The sequence below is a fragment of the Oryctolagus cuniculus genome, chromosome 2, assembly GCF_964237555.1.
Source record: "Oryctolagus cuniculus chromosome 2, mOryCun1.1, whole genome shotgun sequence".
Lineage (NCBI taxonomy): Eukaryota > Metazoa > Chordata > Mammalia > Lagomorpha > Leporidae > Oryctolagus > Oryctolagus cuniculus.
In genome coordinates, this window is record NC_091433.1 from 85,939,293 (window position 1) to 85,961,703 (window position 22,411).

General features: G+C 40.7%; 1 long non-coding RNA gene across 1 annotated transcript in view; it reads right to left on the reverse strand.

Moving 5' to 3' along the window:
• Positions 1-22,411, reverse strand: part of LOC138848794 (uncharacterized) — an 85,641-nt gene that overhangs the window by 28,948 nt on the left and 34,282 nt on the right. Inside the window, exons 2-4 of the long non-coding RNA XR_011386884.1 lie at positions 12,073-12,249; positions 11,751-11,947; positions 11,345-11,407 (exon numbers count right to left, since the gene is read on the reverse strand). This is a non-coding gene — a long non-coding RNA (uncharacterized lncRNA). The remainder of the gene's footprint in view (positions 1-11,344; positions 11,408-11,750; positions 11,948-12,072; positions 12,250-22,411) is intronic.

Sequence of the window (22,411 nt, forward strand, 5' to 3'; positions counted from 1 at the left end):
CTACTCCTGAGAGTTCTTTCACTTGCATAGTGTTTGTGAAATATGGCTGGTTCCTTTTCACTGAGCAAGGGGTTGGAAGCACTAAATTAGACAAATACCTTCATTTAAGTCTCTCTTTGTTAAAATTATTTATTTATTTAAAAGGCAGAGTCACAGAGAGAGAGAGAGAGAGAGAGAGATCTTTCATCTGCTGGTTCACTCCCCAAATGGCTGCAATGGCCAGAGCTGGGCCAATCTGAAGCCAGGAGTCTAGGAACTTCTTCTGGGTCTCCCATGTGGGTGCAGGGACTCAAGCACTTAGGCCATCCTCCACTGTTTCCTAGGCCATTATCATGGACCTGGATGGGAAGTTGAGCAGCTGGGACTTGAACTGGAGCCCATATGGGATGCCGGCATTACAGGCAAGAGTTTTATCTGCTATGCCACAGCACTGGCCCCTTTATGTCTCTTCTAAATAGTGGTGTGACTTTGAACAGTATTTATTTGAATCTTGGGCTTTTTATTGGTAGTATGGGTAGAACGTAATCCACAGGGTGCATATCTGGTTCTATTAGCAGAGTTGTCAGATTCCATTCTATCAATATACCAATTATCCATTTTCTTCTTCTTGATAGACATCTGGGCTTTTTCTGTTTTGGATGATTATAAAGTAATCACTGTCAACTATTTTGTTCCAGGATTTTTGTGGGTATGTTCTGATTTTCTCTTGAGTGAGTGGCTAGGGGTGAAATTGTTTAGGCACAAGGTGGGTAGGTATTTAGTTTCATAAGAAATTTACAGATTTTGTTCCAAAGTAATTGTACCATTTTAGATTCTCAGCAAAAATGTACTAAATTTCTAGTTTTTATGCATCCTTACCAACATTTGGTGTTCTCTGCGTCTCTAATTTTAGTTTTCTTGGTGGGTGTGAAGCGCTATCTCATTGTGGTATTACTTTGCAATTCTCTAATGACTAGTAATGTTGTGAACTTCTCTCATGTGCTTCTTGACCATTTGTGTGTTTTCCTATGTGAAGTATTTATTTAAATATTTTGCCCATTTTTAAATTTGAGTTATTGGTGTTCTTTGTAAGTCTTAGATATTAAATCATTGTCAGATAGATACTTTGTATCTTCTCACAGTTTGTGGTCTGCTTATACATTTTCTAAATGCTATCTTTCAATGAAGAATTTTACTCACTGATGAACTCTAATTCACCATTCTTTTCATTTTATGGCTATTGCTTTCTGTATTCTAAGAAACTTCTCTACCCCAAGTTCTAACAATATTCTCCAACATTTTCTTCTAGAAGGTTTACAGTTTTCACTTTCATGCTTTAGCCTGGGATGCATTTCATATTTTTTATACAGCATGATGCAAAGAAAGACATATATAAGACATGCTTTTTTTTTCTATGTGAACATCATTTTTGCAGCATCATTGGTTGAAGACTTTCCTTTTTCTGTCATATTGCTTTGGCTCCTTTGTGAGAAACCCAATGGTCCTGCATATGTAGGTCTATTACTGGACTCTTACTTTCATTAATTTGTCAATCCTTGAACTGGTATGGCGCTATCTTGTTTACAGTAGCTTATAATTCTGAAAGTCAAGCAGTGCAAGACCTGTGACTCTGTTCTTATTCAAGATACTTGTGATACTATGAATCCTTTTTTCATCTTTTATAGAATAAATGGCCCCAAAGGTATCCATATCCTATCCCTGGAGCCTTCAGATGGGATCTTACTTGGAGAAAAGATCTCTGCAGATGTGACTACGTTAAGGATGTCGCGATGCAGAAATTATTCCAGTCTTTCCAGGTGGGCTTTGGTGGTATCCCATGTATGAGAAGGAGATGGAGAGAGCTGAGACAGACAGAAGAGGAAGCCTCGTGGAGATACAGAGATACAGGCAGAGTTAGGAATGATGCAGTCACATACCAGATTCTCTTTTACCTGTTGGAAGGAGTGTGGTCCTGCCAAACCTTGGTTTCAGCATAGTGATTCTGATTTTGAATCTCTGGGACTATGGGAGAATCAGTGAATTTTTCATTTCAAGCCACCTATTTTGGGTGATCTATTAAAGTAGTGCCCACAGGAAACCAACAAACATTTTTTTTCCCTGATTCAAGTATGAATAACATTAACAAATGGCATGTGAATTATTACACAGATAGGTAGGCTTCAATAAAGTAAATTCCTGTCAAAATCCATGGTGTTATCATGGAATATATGCAGATTTTGGGGTTAGACTTGGAGTTCTCAACCATGCCCATGCATTTTGGTCCCTTGGGCAGCAATTAGCAAATACTTATGCTTACTCTCCACTCCGCCCCCTCCATCTTCAAAGATAAAACTAGTTTAGTGGGGCCTGGCACAAACATTTACTTAAAAACATTCTAGGTCTTTGCTACTACATGGCTACCAGGCCACGCAATCAGAGCTTTTGCATTGTTAGGCCTGCACTAGAAATGCAGAATCTTAGGTGCTACCCTAGATCAAATGTCTGAATCTCACCAAGATCCTTTGCTGCTTCTTGTGTGCGGGAAACATTGAGAAACACCGATATGGGCCATTCTGATGAGCAACGAGGCTTGAGAAGTAGTGAATTAGGTAAGCAGTTTCATTTTATGTTTCATCAATGTAGCACCACTTGGATCTTGGGCAATAACTTACTTAAATTTTAGGATTCTTCCACGTTATGGGGAGAGTAATGTCTACTTTCCAGAGTTGTTATAAAGGTCAGATGTGATAATTAATGGAGCAGGGCTTTGGAGTAGGTGCTTGTTGTGCACATAAACAAACGCATGTTTGTAAAAACACAAGCAGTGCCATCCAAATTAATAGCTCTGCAAAGTACGTAGCTCCAGGGTTTTCTTGCGTTATTATGCAATTCTTTAGAGCATGTAGAGAAAATAATCTGGTCAGGTCAGAACAGATGGAGCAGGGTCTGAGGGAAGGTAGAGGAAACTAATTGAAGATCCAGACAGTCACAAGCAGGGGTCTGGGCTGCATGCAGAGGGAGCAAATGGAGTTCTGAGTCAGTATTGAGGTTATAAAGAAGTGAGAAAGGCACATTCCTTTGTTACTTACAATGAAGATATACAGAGATGGGGAAGGGCAACATGGTAGGACCACTGGCTCAAAGATGTTGAGTTCATGGGCCAGGTAAAAAGCCCAGGAGTGAACTGACAGCAGGACTTACTAGAAATCAGCAAACACTGATGGCTGGATACTGGAAAAGGTTGGATATTTGTTTCAATGTTGCCCAAAGGCCTATGTGTTAGGGCTTTGTCTCTAAAAACATATGTTGATGGTTGATGAGTTACAGGTGGGCACTTGATCCAGCTGTGGTTTCTGAAGGTGGATCCTTTGGGGGGATGTCGGGACTGCATTATGTTGATGGGATGGAGGGACCGTAACTGAATCATAGTGGCTGTGCAAAGAAAGACCATACAGATCTGAAAACTGAGTTTGCTCCCCGCCTTCCCCTCTCTGATCCACTGTCCTCATCAGATGCCTGATCGCTTGATCTTGGACTGTAAACCTCTAGAATTATGAGCCCAAATAAGCCTTCCTTCATGAATAGCATCTCTCAAGTGTTAGAGTGATGAAACTCTGATTACTACAAGTAGAGACTATATGCCTGAACAGAACTTCTCGGCTGGCAAATAATGGTAGAGAGGAAATCACAGAAGGTAGCATGTTGGACTGTGGGAGAGGCAAAGGAGCAAACAGAAGTAGATCAGAAATTCCAAAAGCTCAGGGCTCAAAGAAGGAACCACAATGCACACCAAAAAGTTCAGGAGGAAAATGAAGCAACCATCGCAGCATTTCCTTATAAAACACATGCCTGTCAGGACACAGGAGCAGCAAACCACCCCCAAACAGCCCCCAAACAACTGCACAACAGCAGAGTTCTGTCTCTCTCTCTCTCTCTCTCTCTCTCTCTCTCCCTCACTCTCTCTCTTTCTCAGAGAGAGCACTCCTGGCTACCAGTTCACTTTCCAAATTCTCACAACAGTCAGAGCCAGCCTGAATCCAGGAGCCGGCAACTTAATCCAGGTGTTTCATGTGGATGGCAGGGACCCACCTGTTTCAATCATTACTACTGCCTCCCAGGGTGTGCGTTAGCAGGAAGCTGGAATTGGAAGCAGAGCAATGATTCAAACCTAGGTATTCCTATACGGGATGCAGTTCTCTTAAGCAGCATCTTAACCAGTATACCAAATGCCTGCTCCGCATTCTCTAGCATTATTACCTCGTTCTACATTTTGTTATTCTTCTCTGGCTTACAGAACTCACATCTCAGCCTCCAGAGTTGACCCAAAATCCTTCCAATGACTGGTTCCTCTTCCCTGACCCGTTTGTTAAGATACCAATTTCTTTGTAGACACTTGCTTCCCTTTTCTATCTTTTTTTAAAAACCCCTTTTAAACAAAGGCTTACAAGTCCTATTGAATAGGAAGCTAAGCCTATTTGCATTCTACTCTCGGCATTTGTTTCTTGAGGAATGTCCTCTGTCTGTTTTCTGTGCCAGCCTCTTATGGGTGTCATCCTGCTGGAATGGTTTTGGCGTCCTTGGTGCTTTCGGCACCGTCTGAAGTTCCGTCTGATAAATGCATTCTTTCCACCAGGTGTGCTCTTTCTCATCAGCGTTCGAGATGCTATTTTTAGCTGGGGCTGAGTTTTATCTTCCTACAGCCGGGCTGTTGCTTCAGTTCCTTGTATTTTACTTTGCTTCTTTTTGTTTAAAAAAAAAAAGACTCATTTCAAAAAATTTCCAAAGATGCCTTTAGCAAATTTCAATGCTATTTCTTCCACTCACCTAAATAGAACAGGCCAAAGAATGTAGCCTTTAGACATTCTCTTAAAGGTTAGTATTTGATTTGGGAAAAACAATCTGAACTATAGTGGTTTTCAGTAAAAAAAATCTAAACCTTTCAAGTACTGAATATTTTTACTTTAAAGGGGAAAAAATAAGTGATAAGTGGACAATGGGAAAAGACATTTATGGATACACTGTTTCTAGAATTTATGTTCCATAGCAAATGTATGCAAGTTTCATATTTTAATTTTACACATTATTTTCATTAACTTGAAAAACAGCAACACACACACACGGAGGGGTGAGGAGGAGATCTTCCATCTGCTCGTTTACTCTCCAAATGCCTTCAACAACCGGGGCTTGACCAGACTGACTGCAGCCAGGAGCCCAGAACTCCTTCTGGGTCTCCCCTGTGAGTGGTAGAGCCAAAGTCTACTACCTCACAGATGAAGTAGCAGGAAGCTGGATCGGAAGCAGAGGAGCTGGGACTGGAACCAGGCACTCCAGATAAAGGATGTGGGTGTCACAAGCCACGGCTTGATCTGCTGAGCCACGATGTCTGGCCCTGTGTGCTAATTGGAAAATGAAGCTTTAGCTTGCCTGCCCCATCCCATATGAAGCTGTTAGTGACAGTGGGTAGAAGCAGGTGTACAAGTGTTTTTTCTTCCCAGATTTACTCTCCTTTCTTCCCTACCAGCTTCTTGGTGCTTGAACTTGGGCACTTAGGGGTCGGATTGGGAGGCTTCCTGTCCTGTGACTCGCGGTTTGGTTTGGTGAATGGCTGACATCAGAAGGAGATATGAGGGTAAGAGGAGGCTGTCTGTGTATTTGCTTTCCAGGTTCCTTTCCTCCTGGTTTGCAGCTGGCTGGCTGCACGCTTCTCCAGAGGCCACAGCTCCAGCTGGCCAGCTGTGTCTTACCATGGCTCTTTTCTGTTCTAGTGTCTTTTTTGAAATTTTACTTAGGTTATACAAGTTTCATGTATTTCATATATACAGATTTAGGAACACATATGGTTTTTCTACCCTACCCACCCCCCTGCCTAAGCTCCAACCCTTCATCTTCTTCCCTCTCCTATTCCCACTCTTAATTTTTCCAATATGGATAACATTTCACACTGTGCTTGTCCCTGGGTATTGCTCCACCCATACTGGTGGTCCCTTTCAATCCTATGTATACTTCTATAATCGGCCCCTTCTTCAAAATCACCTAAGTTTCCCCATTTGATTTTTCCATCTGTTTCCTTCATGGGACCTGACTGATATAGGAACCTTATGCTTCATGAATTAATTAGTACTATTCTTTTATTCAACAAATATTGAGTATCCACTATGTGTTGTGGCTGTTCTGAGCTTTAGACATACAAGCCCTGAACAAAACAGCAAGAAATCTCTGTTGTCTAATTTACGGAGCTAAGGTCTAGTTAAGAGAGACAGATACTACGTAAAACAAGTCACTGAATCCTAGTACCGTCGGCCTCTGTATCTGTCTACTGAATCTGCAGATCAACTGAGGCTTGCAAACGGCCCCAACAGGTGTATCTACACTGAACGTGTAGATGTTTCCCCTAATCGCTACTCCCTAAAAACAAAAACAACTATTCACACAGCACTTATGTTGTATTGGGCTATTATAAATAATCTGGGGAAGGTTTAAAGTATGCATGGGTTATATGCAACTGCTAGTTTACATAGGGCCCTTGAACATCCACCGATTTTGGTACCCACGGTGGGTTTTCACACTGCTTTCTCACTAATACGGAGGAGTGCTGGAAGGTGGAAAGTGCTATGGAGACAGAAGAAAGGAAGAAAGAGGGAGAGGAAGCATATGCAGAGGAGGGGCCAGGCTGTGTTTGGGAAGTTCTCACTGCGGAGGTGACATCTGGGTAAAAATGTGTGGGAGATGAGACATAAAACAAAGCAGACATCTCGAAGGAAGCACTAGGGGCTGAGGTCTGGAGGCAGAGGAGCCTAAGGATGTGCAAGGACACTGTGGCTAGAAAGCAGTGGGAGGGAGACTCGGTGTGAGTGCAGAAAGAAAGGGCAAGTAGGCATTTATGTGGGCTTTGACTTATCCAGGGAGCCGCTGGGGTGTGCTGAGCAGATGAACAACACGATGCAATGTCTGTCTGAAATGGATGACTCCGCATGTGGTATTGAAACAAGACTATGAAGAAGTGAAAGCCTGGGACCAGGAAGGAGAGCCGGGAGACTGCTGCGGGGGCCAAGTGGAGAGAAGTGGTGGCACGGAGCAGGAGGTGGCAAAGGAGGAGATGAGGAGTGGTCAGACCTGGGCACACCAAAGAAGAGCCCTTGCTCAGAGATCCTGAGAGACTGGACGTGGCGTGTGAGTGAGCACTTGGTAGGAGAACTCAGAAGCTGAGATGGGAGGGATGGGGGGAGGCGCAGGTTTGACAGTGCAGGACTGGACTGGGTTTGGACATATTAAGATGTCATCAGGCACTCAAGTATAGGTGCTGCAAAGGCAGTTGGATATATGTATCTGGAATTCCAAGGAAAGCTCTGGGTTAAAAATACAGGTGTGCTAGTCATTACCTATACGTTGTTTTGAGTTTTTCAAGGGAGGGGAGGCACAGTAGAGAAGAGAGAGAAGAGGCCAAGGGGCTGAATCATAGGTATGCTGACAACATGACAGCCTGAAGATGAGGCATTGCTAGAGAAGACAAAGAAGCAGCCAAGACAAAGAGGTAGGAGGCGTCCAGGATAGCACAGAGTCCCGGAAGCAAAATGAACACAGAGATTCAAGACAGAGAGAGTGATTAACTAGCAAGTGCTTCTGACAGCACAAGATGAGGATTTAGCATTGTCTATGGGATTTAGTAACATGGTGGTCGCTAATGGCCCTCAAAAATAGAATTTCTTTAGAGTGGAGAAGGTAAGAGCTGTATTGGAGGAGTATCAAGAAAGAATGAAAGGATGAACTAAGGAAAGTATATGGAAAGCTCTTGAGTATCTTTGCTTAAAAGAAGAGCAGGAAATGAGGCAGTGGCTGGATGATAAAATGGAAAATACACAGGGAAACATACCTCATGCCTCATTAGTGTTATTCAAGGGAATGGAGTGAGAATTTCTGAACCAATGACCCTGCGGAAAGAGGGGCTGGAATAAAATTTTCCTTCTGCAGGAAGTGGCCCTTGCCAGTAGCATGATACCATAGTATCAGGGGTAAATGCTGGCAGGTGGTCAGATGAAATGGTGAGACTAAATGGAAGTTCTATTTGTAATGCTGTATTTTCTCATTAAAGTAAAAACCAAGGATTGCCAGCTTGAAGTGAGAATGGAGAGGAGGTGTTGGAGATTGGAGAAGAGAAATAAAGTCTAAAAGAGTGTGAGATGAACAAATACACAAATGAGCTATATTAAGATTTCCAGGCCACATTAAGTTCCCATGTGAAAATAATGACCATGAATTTAAAGCTGTATGATGAAAGACAGTGAAGGGATGAGCTGTGGAAATAAGCATTGCTGTGTATTTTTGCTCAAGCCATCATCAACCTACTTGAGTAAAAGCATGGACCAGGGTACTTCACAGTGGTGTGGTTTAGCCAAGAGTCTTGGGTTATGTTCCCTGAGAGATGGATTTCTTAAGGCATCAGAGAAGATTGGGAGAGATTTGCAGGAGCTGAACTGATCCTTGGTGGGATCTCACAGAGATCTCTGGGATGACCCTTGACTGACGTCCTCGGGGAAAGGAAGGGGGGCAGGGAGCTTTTGTCCACCCTGCGTGTCAACTAGGCACTAGATATGCCCCTTCTGATGGAAGGTAGTTCCCCTTTTTCCCCCTAAGGGCAATACTGGGAGGCTTCAACTGATAAATTATCAGCATGCAGCACTTCTGCTAGCTGGGGACAAGTCCCTTTGGTTGTAAGAGGGTGACCTGGGAGGCAAATGCACACTCTTTGCACATTCTCACATTGTTAATAAGAGCAGCTCCTCCAGCATTCCCAGAGGCCTCTGTGGCTGGGGGAACCTGCCAAGAGAGGACTCGCAGGAGGAGCTACACCTACAGTTGCTACAGCTGGTCTTGCAGCCACTGCTAACACTCATGCTATGACCTCTGACTTTGGAAGATGATTTTTCCTTGACTCTACCTCTGCTGGTGTACATGGATAGCCGAGGGGAGAAATCCAAGCTCTGATCCACTGGAGTCTGAAACCCTAGTCACCATGCTCCATACAGGCCTTGGTCACTGCACTGGTTCACGTTCTGTGAGACGTGGGCAGGACAGACAGTGACATACTTAGATGAACTGCCAGGCTGATGGCCTTGTTTAATCTCTGCCCCCAAGAATGTAGATGGGGCTTACAACTTGCTTTTAGCCACCAGAATGTGGGGTGTCTCTCTCTGCATTGATGTTCTTCTGCTGGCCTTAACGATGCAAGCATCTACTTTGTGCACCACCTGGGAACACAGGCCGGGAATCACAGATGGCCTCTAGTAGTTTAGTGCAGCCTATGGCTGATAACAACAAAAACAACAAAATCTGAATCACTCAGTTCCATATTTACGAGGGAGTAAATTCTGCCAACAAGCTTAGTGAGCTTGGAAGCTGATGCTTCTCCAATCAACACGAGGAGAGCACTAGTCTTTCACAGCAAGGAACGGGCTGCATCTGTGGTCCTGGGATTTTCAGGGACATCTGGACATTCCACATTTTTAAATGCATATATGTCTCCATCTCAAGTCTCAGAGTCCCATCATATCCCACTCAAGACCCTGACCTCGGTGTAGCAGTTGCCACATTTCAGGCTGCAACCTCACGTGGCACTCCACTAACAATTAACCCTGGGCTCTTCCATTCTCCAGCTGCAGTAGATGAAAGACTCTTAGCATGTGGCCAAGGAAGCTTTCCTTGTTTGCCTAACATACCCTTGGCTTTCCATTATATTTTTATGATGCTTCAATTACCCACAGCAATTGACATCCAATTCTACAGTTTTGATAGTATTTTCCTATGACTCAAATGCTTGAGACATTGTACCTGTCTGTGTACTCTGTTCCATGAGTATCCCATGCCAGTTTCCTACAGTAGTTTACAACAATCACACCACTGCAACGTGCCAGGAATTATCACAACTTTAACTCCCACCAGAGATGTTTTCCTCATCACCAGTTTGGAGACAAATGATATAATTCTAAATCTGACTTTATATGCTCTCCATCACCAGTTCTCATGCTGCTATTTAAATCGCAAGCCCTGCCATCAGACTCTGAGATGGAGATCTATGGCAGGTGCTTGAGTGAGTGTTTTCATAAAGATTTATTTATTTGAAAGGTAAAGCTACTGAGATAAGAGGGAGAAAAACCAAGCAAGAGCTTCTACCTGCTGTTTCATTCCCCAAATGATGACAACAGCTTCGGTTGGGATGAAGCCAGGATTCTGAACTCCATCCAGGTCCCCCACATGGGTTGCAGGACCCAACTGCTTTGACCTTTTTCCAATGCTTTTCTGTGCATATTAGGAGGGAGCTGGATCAGAACTGGAGAAGCTGGTACTGAAACTGGCAACCATATAGGTTAACCCATTACATCACAACACTGGTCCCTGTAGAAGGTATTATAGGTCAGCATTCTGAGCAATGAACTTGCAAGGTAGTAAGGAAAATGAGATGGGGCAGAGGAATGAGTCGAAATGCCATGTGCTTGCGACAGAGTATAGTGCTTGCTGATCCCATTGGAAGAAGAGAGCTTGGATGGCACTTCAGAGCCGGCTCCAGTTCAGGAAAAGAATTTGGGACTTAGAATTGCCACATCAGTCATCCTTTGAATGTAAATCTGCCTTTGGAGATGAGATGTAACCCCAGGCAAGTTAGCTCTCCGGTGCAGTGAAATACCAGGTGAAGGGAATCAACTGGGAGCCAAGGGTGAAGGCCTTGTCCTGAAGGGGTATCTGGTGTTGCACTCTATAAAGAGAGGTCAAGGCAGAGAGGGTAAGGTAGCTATGAGAGACCATGGAATTCGAATAGGGCAGGAGGAAAACAAAGATGTGAACAGGCTTTAGGGACAATGATGCCAATTGAGTGCTGGGACCAGTAGTGCAGAAATAAAAAGCAAGAAAAACAAAAAATGTTATTTGGAGAATGGGATGATTGTAACTGAGATTTTGGAAGGCTCTGCTCTCAGAACCTTACTTATGACCATTTATTCTGAAGATTGAATCATTCAATCACAAAATGTTGACATATATCAAACTACTTGCTGAATGAAAACTTCTCTACATGTCAGTGTACAATTCTAACAGAACTGTATGCATTGAAACACACCCACATACATAATCTTAGGAGTGTGAAGTCTACAATCATTTTTTTTTATACAGGGCTGATGACAAATTACATTAAGAATTTTGGTGATAACTTGTTCAGCAGTTTTCAAATTATCTCAGTGGAAATAAATGGTGTTTTTGCATCAGAAGGAGCTATCACCACTTTTTCCCCTAAATCTTGTTAAAAAGTAGATGTTAAAACACCAGTAAGCAAATATTCTACTTTGTCTATCTATACTTCAAAAGTCAATTTTCTTACCTTCTGGCCTCTGAAATTCTTTTTATCACAGTTGAAATGCAGGGGTTCCTTCGCAATGAAAGCCTTGAAAAAGAAATGAAGTTTGTAACTTCAAATACCAAATAAAGTTTTCAGACTTTTAAAGTCCAACTAGGGTATCTGTTACTAGGAACTCCAATTTTTCATTCATTTTTAGAAGAACTTTCTATCCTCCACTAAATTTTGAAGGCTGCCAGAATAATTCAGGATGAAATGGCTACTTGCTCATAGATAGAAGGCAATGATGTGAACCTCAATCAAAAGTAGAGACTGAAAAAAAATATTTCTGCCCTTGGGTAGATATTTCCTACAGTACAATAAGCTTTTATTTATGCAGATTCTACAGTTGTACTAGTGTGAGCATGCACACACACACACACACACACACCCCTTGTGTAAGGACAATTTGTTGCAGATATGATCCGTGAAACCCCAGCAATGTCCTCCAGAACCGTGGGAATGCTTTTCCTTGATATTCTTGGCTGATTTTTCCTTTTGTGTTGAGGCAGAATTGTGCACTTCATTGACAGGGTGTCCAGTGGCATGACCAAAAGGGCAGTCAACTTCACAAATGGGTGCTCAGCACTGGGCAGGTAAAAGGGTAAAAAAGAAAATTGATAATGAGAACATTATAGAATAAACAGGTTAAATATTCTAGATCAGTTGTACAACTCATACAAAGATGACTTTCTCCTTGTCCCCCCACACACCTTACTGTCACGGTTTTTGATGGTACTTGCAAAAGGATGGTGGAGGAATTTTGATCAGTGTTTTGATCAGAGCAGCCAATCAGACCACCATTGAGAAGCCGGCCAGGTCAGCTTTACCTTCCCTGATCATTTGTGAGTGAAATCTGATTGAGTCAGCATCTGAAAGACGAACCAGATCTGTGGAGAAATTGAGACACATGTTAAACCAGAAGGAAATTACATCTTGATTTTGCTTTTGTGACTTCTTCCAGGTAAGGAGCACTGAGATCTGTAAAGAATATTTTCTCCAGCTCCTCAGATGAGATTGGGATTGAGGAAGGGGTACACAGGGGCTTCTACTATATTGTTCTAGTTATTTAAAAAATATCAGAAGGAAACATATCACATTGTAGATGTAATATTTCACAAAGCTTGGTGTTAGCTACCTGGTTATTCAACAACATTTTCTTTTTATTCAACAATGTTCCTGTTTGTGTATGTTTGCAATATTTCATAACAAAATATTATAGAAGATGCCTATGTAAAGGATTATAATATATAATTCTTATACCACTACTATAGTTGTAGTGATTCTGTGACTATTTTAAAATCTATGTGAAGTTGAACATTTTTTCATTTGATGATTGTTTATAGCCCTTGCCTATTTTCCTGCTGAAACCTTTGAAATACAAAAAAACTTTTGAAAATACATACATAGATTTTTCATAATATGCATTTTTGATGAAATTCTTGAAAACCTCTTGTCTATAACTAAAGTCTCAACCCCTCCCCTCTGGAAAGAACAAATGGAAGTATGGGCAAGAAAAAAACAAACTAAAGAAATAATGGCCAAGATTTTCAAATATTTATGAAAACTACAGACTCACAGATCCAGGAAGCTTAATGAATGCCATGCACAAGAAATACAAATAAAACCACATGAAGACAGATTGTAATCAAATCGCACAAAACCAGTGAAATAAGAAAACTCAGACAGATCCCAGGGTGGTGGGGACTGGGGGATGTGACATATAGAGTAAGAAATATCAAATGGGATGCAGATTTTTTCATCGGAAACAGTGTGTGTGTGTGTGTGTGTGTGAGAGAGAGAGAGAGAGAGAAACACTTCAACTTAGAATTCAATGTGCAGCACAATTTTCTTTCAAAAAATAATTTTTAATCAAAACATTTTTAGGCAGACATAAAGTGAAAAAATTAACCCCAAGCAGGCTACTACTATAAGATATTTTCTTTTTCTCTTCTTTTTTCATTTTTTCATATTAATATAATATTAATGCAAAGAGAACAAATTCAATGTAGTTGAAAGATATGTTTCTAAGAATATAATGATATTCCCTTTCTCTCTCTTCCTCCATTCCTCCCACCCTCATCCTTCTTTCCTCCCTCCCTCCCTCCCTTTCTTATTCCCATCTTTTTAATTTTTGAGATAACATATTAAATTTATATTACAGTCAAGAACTTAATGCTCCACTAAATACAGAGATAAACCAGTAAAAAGTGAAAAGACCGGGGGCGGAGCCAAGATGGCGGAATAGTGAGGGCGCGCACCGATAGTCCGGGAAAATTTAGTTTAATAAAAGGGGAGTTACGGTAGCCGCAGAAAATAGAACCAAACAAAAATTGCAGGGGAAACCCTTCTGAATGGAGCAGGCGTGAATCGGACGACCTACTGGGAGAACAAGGTCGCCCACCGCACGGAAGCAAAGTCGCGGGACCCAGCCGCAGAAGCCCCAGGGTCTGCGCGACAGTGCTCCAAGGAGAGTGCACGCCACACAGAAAACAGCGGGGAGACTTGAGACGCTCAGGGCTCCGAGTCCACACATCGGCGCTGGAAGGGGAGGTGAGCTCAATAACCCGAGACATTGGTGGGGAAACGGGGGTCAGAATCTAGAGGGGGGCCGGAAAGTGCAGCAAACTCACTACCGGAAAGAAGGAAAAAAAAAAGCTTCGGGGTTTCTCTTCCCCCTAACCTTGCAAAGGTTACAAGCCTGCAAGACTTGAAGAATTCCCAAGAGACAAAGAGCAGGCCTCCTCTTTGGATTTACATATCAGTGGGGGAGAGTTAAGGAACTGAGTCACTACAATTCAGTAGCCTAGGCAACCCAGTGGGAGTCCAGAGGAGCCAAAGACTGGAAGCTAAATACCATCAATTCTGCACAGCCCTGCCCTGCAGTGTTACTTACCCCCTGAATAAATAAAATAAATAAATAAATAAAAAGAGAGAGATTTACCACGCATAACCTGAGGGTGTCACCTTTGCACACCCTTAACCTGGAAGAACCAGGCAGAGCTCTCAGGCCCCACCCATCTCAAGCCTCCAAGGCTCCTCCAACAGCAGGCAGTCCACTTAACAAGGACACAGTATAAAAAAAAAAAAAAAGAAAAAAGCGCACAGTGACGCAAGAAGAATTAACTATGCCGAGTAACAAACACAGAAATAGAGGGAGCAAGATCAACGATGACACTATGATGCCTCCAAATAAGCAAAACACCCCAAGCCAAGAGTATGAAGATGATGAGATAGAAGAAATGCAAGATACGGATTTCAAAAAATTTATGATAAGAACATTTAGAAGTTTTCAAAAGCAAATCCTTGAACTACAGAAATCCTTAATGGACAAGATTGAAAATCTTTCTCGTGAAAATGAAATTTTAAGGAAGAGTCAAAATGAAACTCAGAAACTAGTAGAACAGGAAAGTGTTATAGTGAAGAGAAATCAAAATGAAATGAAGAGCTCAATAGATCAAATGACAAACACATTAGAAAGCCTTAAAAACAGAATGGGTGAAGCAGAAGAGAGAATATCGGACTTAGAAGATAGAGCACAGGAAAACATACAGTCAAACCAAAGAAAAGAAGAGGAAATTAGAAACCTGAAAAATATTGTTGGGAATCTACAGGATACTATTAAAAAAACCAACATTCGAGTTCTAGGAGTTCCTGAAGGCATGGAGAGAGAGAAAGGATTGGAAGGCCTTTTTAGTGAGATACTAGCAGAGAACTTTCCAGGTTTGGAGAAGGACAGAGATATCCTAGTACAGGAAGCTCATAGAACCCCCAATAAACATGACCAAAAGAGATCCTCACCACGACACGTGGTAATTAAACTTACCACAGTGAAACATAAAGAAAAGATCCTAAAATGTGCAAGAGAGAAACGTCAGATTACTCTCAGAGGATCTCCAATCAGACTCACAGCTGACTTCTCATCAGAAACCCTACAAGCTAGGAGGGAATGGCGAGACATAGCACAGGTGCTAAGAGAGAAAAATTGCCAGCCCAGAATATTATATCCTGCCAAGCTCTCATTTGTGAATGAAGGTGAAATAAAGACCTTTCATAGCAAACAGAAATTGAAAGACTTTGTGGCCACTCGTCCAGCCCTGCAAAAGATACTTAAAGATGTGCTACACTCAGAAACACAGAAACACGGCCATCAATATGAAAGAAGGGAAAGGAAGAACACCTACCAGTAAAAGAGCATGGGAAGCTCAAAGCATATACTAGAAAATATTTCCCGGAAAATGGCAGGGCAAAGTCACTACGTATCAATTGTCACATTGAACATTAATGGTCTGAATTCTTCAGTTAAAAGACACCGTTTAGCTGACTGGCTCACAGAACACAACCCAACTATTTGTTGCCTACAAGAAACACATCTCTCTAACAAAGAGGCATGCAGACTGAAAGTGAAAGGTTGGAAAAAGATATTCCATGCCAACAGAAACCAAAAAAAAGCAGGTGTAGCCATATTAATATCAGACAAAATAAACTTTAATACAAAAACTGTTAAGAGAGACAAAGAGGGACACTATATAATGATTAAGGGTTCAATTCAACAGGAAGATGTAACTATTATAAATGTATATGCACCTAATTACAGGGCACCGGTCTATTTAAAAGATATGTTAAGGGACTTAAAGGGAGATTTAGATTCCAATACAATAGTACTGGGGGACTTCAATACTCCACTCTCAGAAATAGACAGATCATCCGGACAGAAGATCAACAAGGAAACAGCAGATTTAATTGACACTATTGCCCAAATGGATCTAACAGATATCTACAGAACTTTCAACCCTACATCTACAGACTTCACATTCTTCTCAGCAGCGCATGGAACCTTCTCTAGGATTGATCACATACTAGGACATAAAGCAAATCTCAGCAAATTTAAAAGAATTAGAATCATACCATGCAGCTTCTCAGACCACAGCGGGATGAAGCTGGAAATTAGCAACTCAGGAAACCCCAGAAAGTATGCAAACACATGGAGACTGAACAACATGCTCCTGAATGAACACTGGGTCATTCAAGAAATCAAAAGAGAAATCAAAAACTTTCTGGAAGTAAATGAAGACAACAACACAACATATCAAAACTTATGGGATACAGCAAAAGCAGTATTGAGAGGCAAATTTATAGCAATAGGTGCCTATATCAAGAAATTGGAAAGGTACCAAATAAATGAGCTTTCAGCGCACCTCAAGGACCTAGAAAAACTGCAGCAAACCAGACCCAAATCTAGTAGGAGAAGAGAAATAATTAAAACCAGAGAAGAAATTAACAGGATTGAATCCAAAAAAACATTACAAAAAATCAGCCAAGCGAGAAGCTGGTTTTTTGAAAAAATAAACAAAATTGACACCCCATTGGCCCAACTAACTAAAAAAAGAAGAGAAAAGACCCAAATCAATAAAATCAGAGATGAAAAAGGAAACGTAACAACAGACACCACAGAAATAAAAAGAATCATCAGAAATTACTACAAGGACCTGTATGCCAGCAAACAGGAAAACCTATCAGAAATGGATAGATTCCTGGACACATGCAATCTACCAAAATTGAACCATGAAGACATCGAAAACCTAAATAGACCCATAACTGAAACAGAAATTGAAACAGTAATAAAGGCCCTCCCAACAAAGAAAAGCCCAGGACCAGATGGATTCACTGCTGAATTCTACCAGACATTTAAAGAAGAACTAATCCCATTTCTTCTCAAACTATTCAGAACAATCGAAGAAGAGGGAATCCTCCCAAATTCTTTCTATGAAGCCAGCATCACCTTAATCCCTAAGCCAGAGAAAGATGCAGCACTGAAAGAAAATTACAGACCAATATCCCTGATGAACATAGATGCAAAAATCCTCAATAAAATTCTGGCCAACAGAATACAACAACACATCAGGAAAATCATCCACCCAGACCAAGTGGGATTCATCCCTGGTATGCAGGGATGGTTCAACATTCGCAAATCAATCAATGTGATTCACCACATTAACAGACTGCAGAAGAAAAACCATATGATTATCTCAATTGATGCAGAGAAAGCATTTGATAAAATTCAACACCCTTTCATGATGAAAACTCTAAGCAAATTGGGTATAGAAGGAACATTCCTCAATATAATCAAAGCAATCTATGAAAAACCCACAGCCAGCATCCTATTGAATGGGGAAAAGTTGGAAGCATTTCCACTGAAATCTGGCACCAGGCAGGGATGCCCACTCTCACCACTGCTATTTAACATAGTTCTGGAAGTTTTAGCCAGAGCCATCAGACAAGAAAAAGAAATCAAAGGAATACAAATCAAGAAGGAAGAAGTCAAACTATCCCTCTTTGCAGACGATATGATTCTGTACTTAGAGGATCCAAAGAACTCTACTAAGAGACTATTGGAACTCATAGAGGAGTTTGGCAAAGTGGCAGGATATAAAATCAATGCACAAAAATCAACAGCCTTTGTATACACAAGTAATGCCATGACTGAGAAAGAACTGCTAAGATCAATCCCATTCACAATAGCTACAAAAACAATCAAATACCTTGGAATAAACTTAACCAAGGACGTTAAAGATCTCTACGATGAGAATTACAAAACCTTAAAGAAAGAAATAGAAGAGGATACCAAAAAATGGAAAAATCTTCCATGCTCATGGATTGGAAGAATCAACATCATCAAAATGTCCATTCTCCCAAAAGCAATTTATAGATTCAATGCAATCCCAATCAAGATACCAAAGACATTCTTCGCAGATCTAGAAAAAATGATGCTGAAATTCATATGGAGGCACAAGAGACCTCGAATAGCTAAAGCAATCTTGTACAACAAAAACAAAGCCGGAGGCATCACAATACCAGACTTCAGGACATACTACAGGGCAGTTGTAATCAAAACAGCATGGTACTGGTACAGAAACAGATGGATAGACCAATGGAACAGAATTGAAACACCAGAAATCAACCCAAACATCTACAGCCAACTTATATTTGATCAAGGATCTAAAACTAATTCCTGGAGCAAGGACAGTCTATTCAATAAATGGTGCTGGGAAAACTGGATTTCCACGTGCAGAAGCATGAAGCAAGACCCCTACCTTACACCTTACACAAAAATCCACTCAACGTGGATTAAAGACCTAAATCTACGTCCTGACACCATTAAGTTATTAGAGAACATTGGAGAAACCCTTCAAGATATTGGCACAGGCAAAGAATTTCTGGAAAAGACCCGGGAGGCACAGACAGTCAAAGCCAAAATCAACTATTGGGATTGCATCAAATTGAGAAGTTTCTTTACTGCAAAAGAAACAGTCAGGAGAGTGAAGAGACAACCGACAGAATGGGAAAAAATATTTGCAAACTATGCAACAGATAAAGGGTTAATAACCAGAATCTACAAAGAGATCAAGAAACTCCACAAAAACAAAACCAACAACCCACTTAAGAGATGGGCCAAGGACTTCAATAGACATTTTTCAAAAGAGGAAATCCAAATGGCCAACAGGCACATGAAAAAATGTTCAAGGTCACTAGCAATCAGGGAAATGCAAATCAAAAGCACAATGAGGTTTCACCTCACCCCGGTTAGAATGGCTCACATACAGAAATCTACCAACAACAGATGCTGGCGAGGATGTGGGGAAAAAGGGACACTAACCCACTGTTGGTGGGAATGCAAACTGGTTAAGCCACTATGGAAATCAGTCTGGAGATTCCTCAGAAACCTGAAGATAACCCTACCGTTCGACCCAGCCATCCCACTCCTTGGAATTTACCCAAAGGAGTTTAAATTGATAAAGAAAAAAGCGGTCTGCACCCTAATGTTTATTGCAGCACAATTCACAATAGCCAAGACCTGGAACCAACCTAAATGCCCATCAATGGTAGACTGGATAAAGAAATTATGGGATATGTATTCTTTAGAATACTATACCGCAGTAAGAAACAACGAAATCCAGTCATTTGCAACAAAATGGAGGAATCTGGAACACATCATGCTGAGTGAAGTAAGCCAGTCCCAAAGGGACAAATACCATATGTTCTCCCTGATCGGTGACAACTGACTGAACACCAAAAAGGAAACCTCCTGAAGTGAAATGGACACTATGAGAAATGGTGACTTGATCAGCATAGCCCTGACTGCTAATGGACAACTTAATACATTATCCCTCTTAGTATTTTTTTTTGTCTGTTCTACTTAATATGACTGGTTTAATTCTGTAATTATCACACAGTTATTCTTAAGTGTTGAAAATTAACTGAAATGTGATCCCTGTTAAACATAAAAGTGGGAATAAGAGAGGGAAGAGATGTATAATTTGGGGCATGCTCGGGCTGACTTGCCCCAATTGGTAGAGTTGGAAACATACTAGGGGATTCCAATTCAATCCCATCAAGGTGGCATGTGCCAATGCCATCTCACTATTCCAAGTGATCAATTTCAGTTCACAATTGATCATAATGAAAGGACTAAGAGTCAAAGGGAGCACATAAACAAGTCTAGTATCTGCTAACACTAACCGATAGAATAAATAAAGGGGAGAGTGATCCAACATGGGAAGTGAGATACTCAGCAGACTCATAGAATGGCAGATGTCCTAAATAGCACTCTGGCCTCAGAATCAACCCTAAAGGCACTCGGATCTGGCTGAAAAGCCCATGAGAGTATTTCAGGCATGGAAAGCCAAGACACTCTGGCAAAAAGATCTCTGTGAGTGAGATCCCAGTGGAAAGAACAGGTCTTCAAAGAGGGAGGTGCCTTTCTCTGAAGGGAGGAGAGAACCTCCACTTTGACTATGACCTTGTCTAAACAAGATAAGAGTCGGAGAACTCAAGGGGCTTCCATAGCCTTGGAAACTCATGACTGGTGCATAGGGAGATTACTGATGCCATAAACAGGAGTGTCAATTTGTAAAGTCAACAACAGGAGTCACTGTGCACTTACTCCTCATGTAGGATCTCTGTCCTTAATGTGCTGTACACTGAGGCTTAATGCTATAACGAGTACTCAAACAGTATATTTCACTTTGTGTTTCTATGGGGGTGCAAACTGTTGAAATCTTTACTTAATGTACACTAAACTGATCTTCTGTTAAAAAAAAAAAAAAAAAAAGAAAAGAAACTATCAATTCCCAACTTGACTCTCACTGGGATTAAACATGACAATAGGTCTGATCTGATTTCATCATCATTTAAAAAAAAATCATCTATTATTTTTCACTTTATGTTTCTGTGTGGGAACAAACTGTTGAAATCCTTACTTAAGGTATACTAAGCTGATCTTCTGTATACTAAGATAATCGAAAATGAATCTTGATGCGAATGGAAGGGGAGAGGGAGTGGGAAAGGGGAGGGTGGTGGGTGGGAGGGACGGTATCGGGGGGGAAAGCCATTGTAACCCATGAGACGTACTTTGGAAATTTATATTCATTAAATAAAAGATAAAAAAAAAAAAAAAAAAAAAGTGAAAAGACCATAGTTCAACAGGAATATAGGTAAGGGCTATTAACAATAATCGAATGGAAAATGACCATTTCACCTATATATAGTAAATTTTAAAATAATCATACATCATGAAAACCACAGTAGTATAACCTTCTTGATCATTGGTTTTACAAAGATATAAAGCAAATATTGATACAAAGGCATATTTTGTCTGCTTTTGTTTTTTGAGTTTTTCTTTTGTAATTGTAGCTCCCACATATAAGGCGGCTTTCTGTGTCTGTTTTATCACTCAACATGATGTCCTCCAGTTGTGTCCATTTTGATGCAAATAGTAGAAATTCAGTCTTTTTTTATAGCTGAATAATATTCCTGTGTGTGTGTGTGTATCACATTTTCTATATCCATTCATCTGATGATGATCATCTTGGTTGATTCCACATGGCTATTGTGACCTGTGCTGCTATAAACATGGTGGTGCAAGTATCTCTTTGACACATCATGTTCATATCTTTACTATACACCCAGTAGAATTGCTGGATCATACAGCAAGTCTATTTTTAGTTTTATAAGAAATCTCTGTACTGTTTCCTGCAGTGGCTGCAATAATTTACATCCATAACAATAGTGTGTAAGTGTTTCCCTTTCTCTACATCCTCACCAGCATTTGTTATTCTCTGACTTTTGGATAAAAGCCATTCTGATGAGAGTGAGGTGATATTTCATTGGGGTTTCAATTTGCATTTCCCTAATGGCTAGTGATGTTGAACATTTTTCATACATTTGTTGATTATTTGTATTTCTTCTTTTGGTAATTGTCATTGAGATACTTTGCCCATTTCTTAAGTGGATTGATTGTTTTTTGTTGTTGAGCTTCTGAGTTGCTGTTAGGAGACTAATCCTTTGTCAGATACAGTTCAAAAATATTTTGCCCATCATGTTGGTTGTCTCTTAACTATAGATCATTTCATTCACTGTGCAGAAGCTTGTGAGTTTGGTAGAATCCAACTTGCTTAGTTTTGTTTTTGTTGTCTATGCTTTAGGGGTCTTATCCAAGAAGACATCACCTACACCAATGTGTTGGAGTGTTTCCCCTACATTTCTCCCGGGCATTTCTAATCTCAGGCATTAAATTTAGATCTTCAATCCATCTTGAGTTGATTTTTGTATATGGTGAGAGATATGGGTCTAATTACATTTACTATAAGAGATTTTCAGGGAAGTACTTGCTGAAAGGCAATGAAAACCTGGAAGTAAAGGTAAAGAACACTGAAAATGCTAACTGCGTATATTAATAGAAAATTTTAATTATTATTTAAAAAAATTTAAAGGTAATTTCAAACTGTTTAAAACTAGTAACATATGGTATATAATTTAAAATTTATGTGGTTTCGGATCGGCGCAATGCGCCGGCCATAGTGACCACCTGGGGGGTGAACCAACGGAAAAAGGAAGACCTTTCTCTCTGTCTCTCTCTCTCACTGTCTAACTCTGCCTGTCAAAAAAATTTACGTGAAATTAAGATACATATCTAAAACAGTCTAAAAGTCAAGAAGGGGGAAGTGAAAGTATGCAACTGTAAGTTTCTCATGCTACAGGTAAAATCTTGTA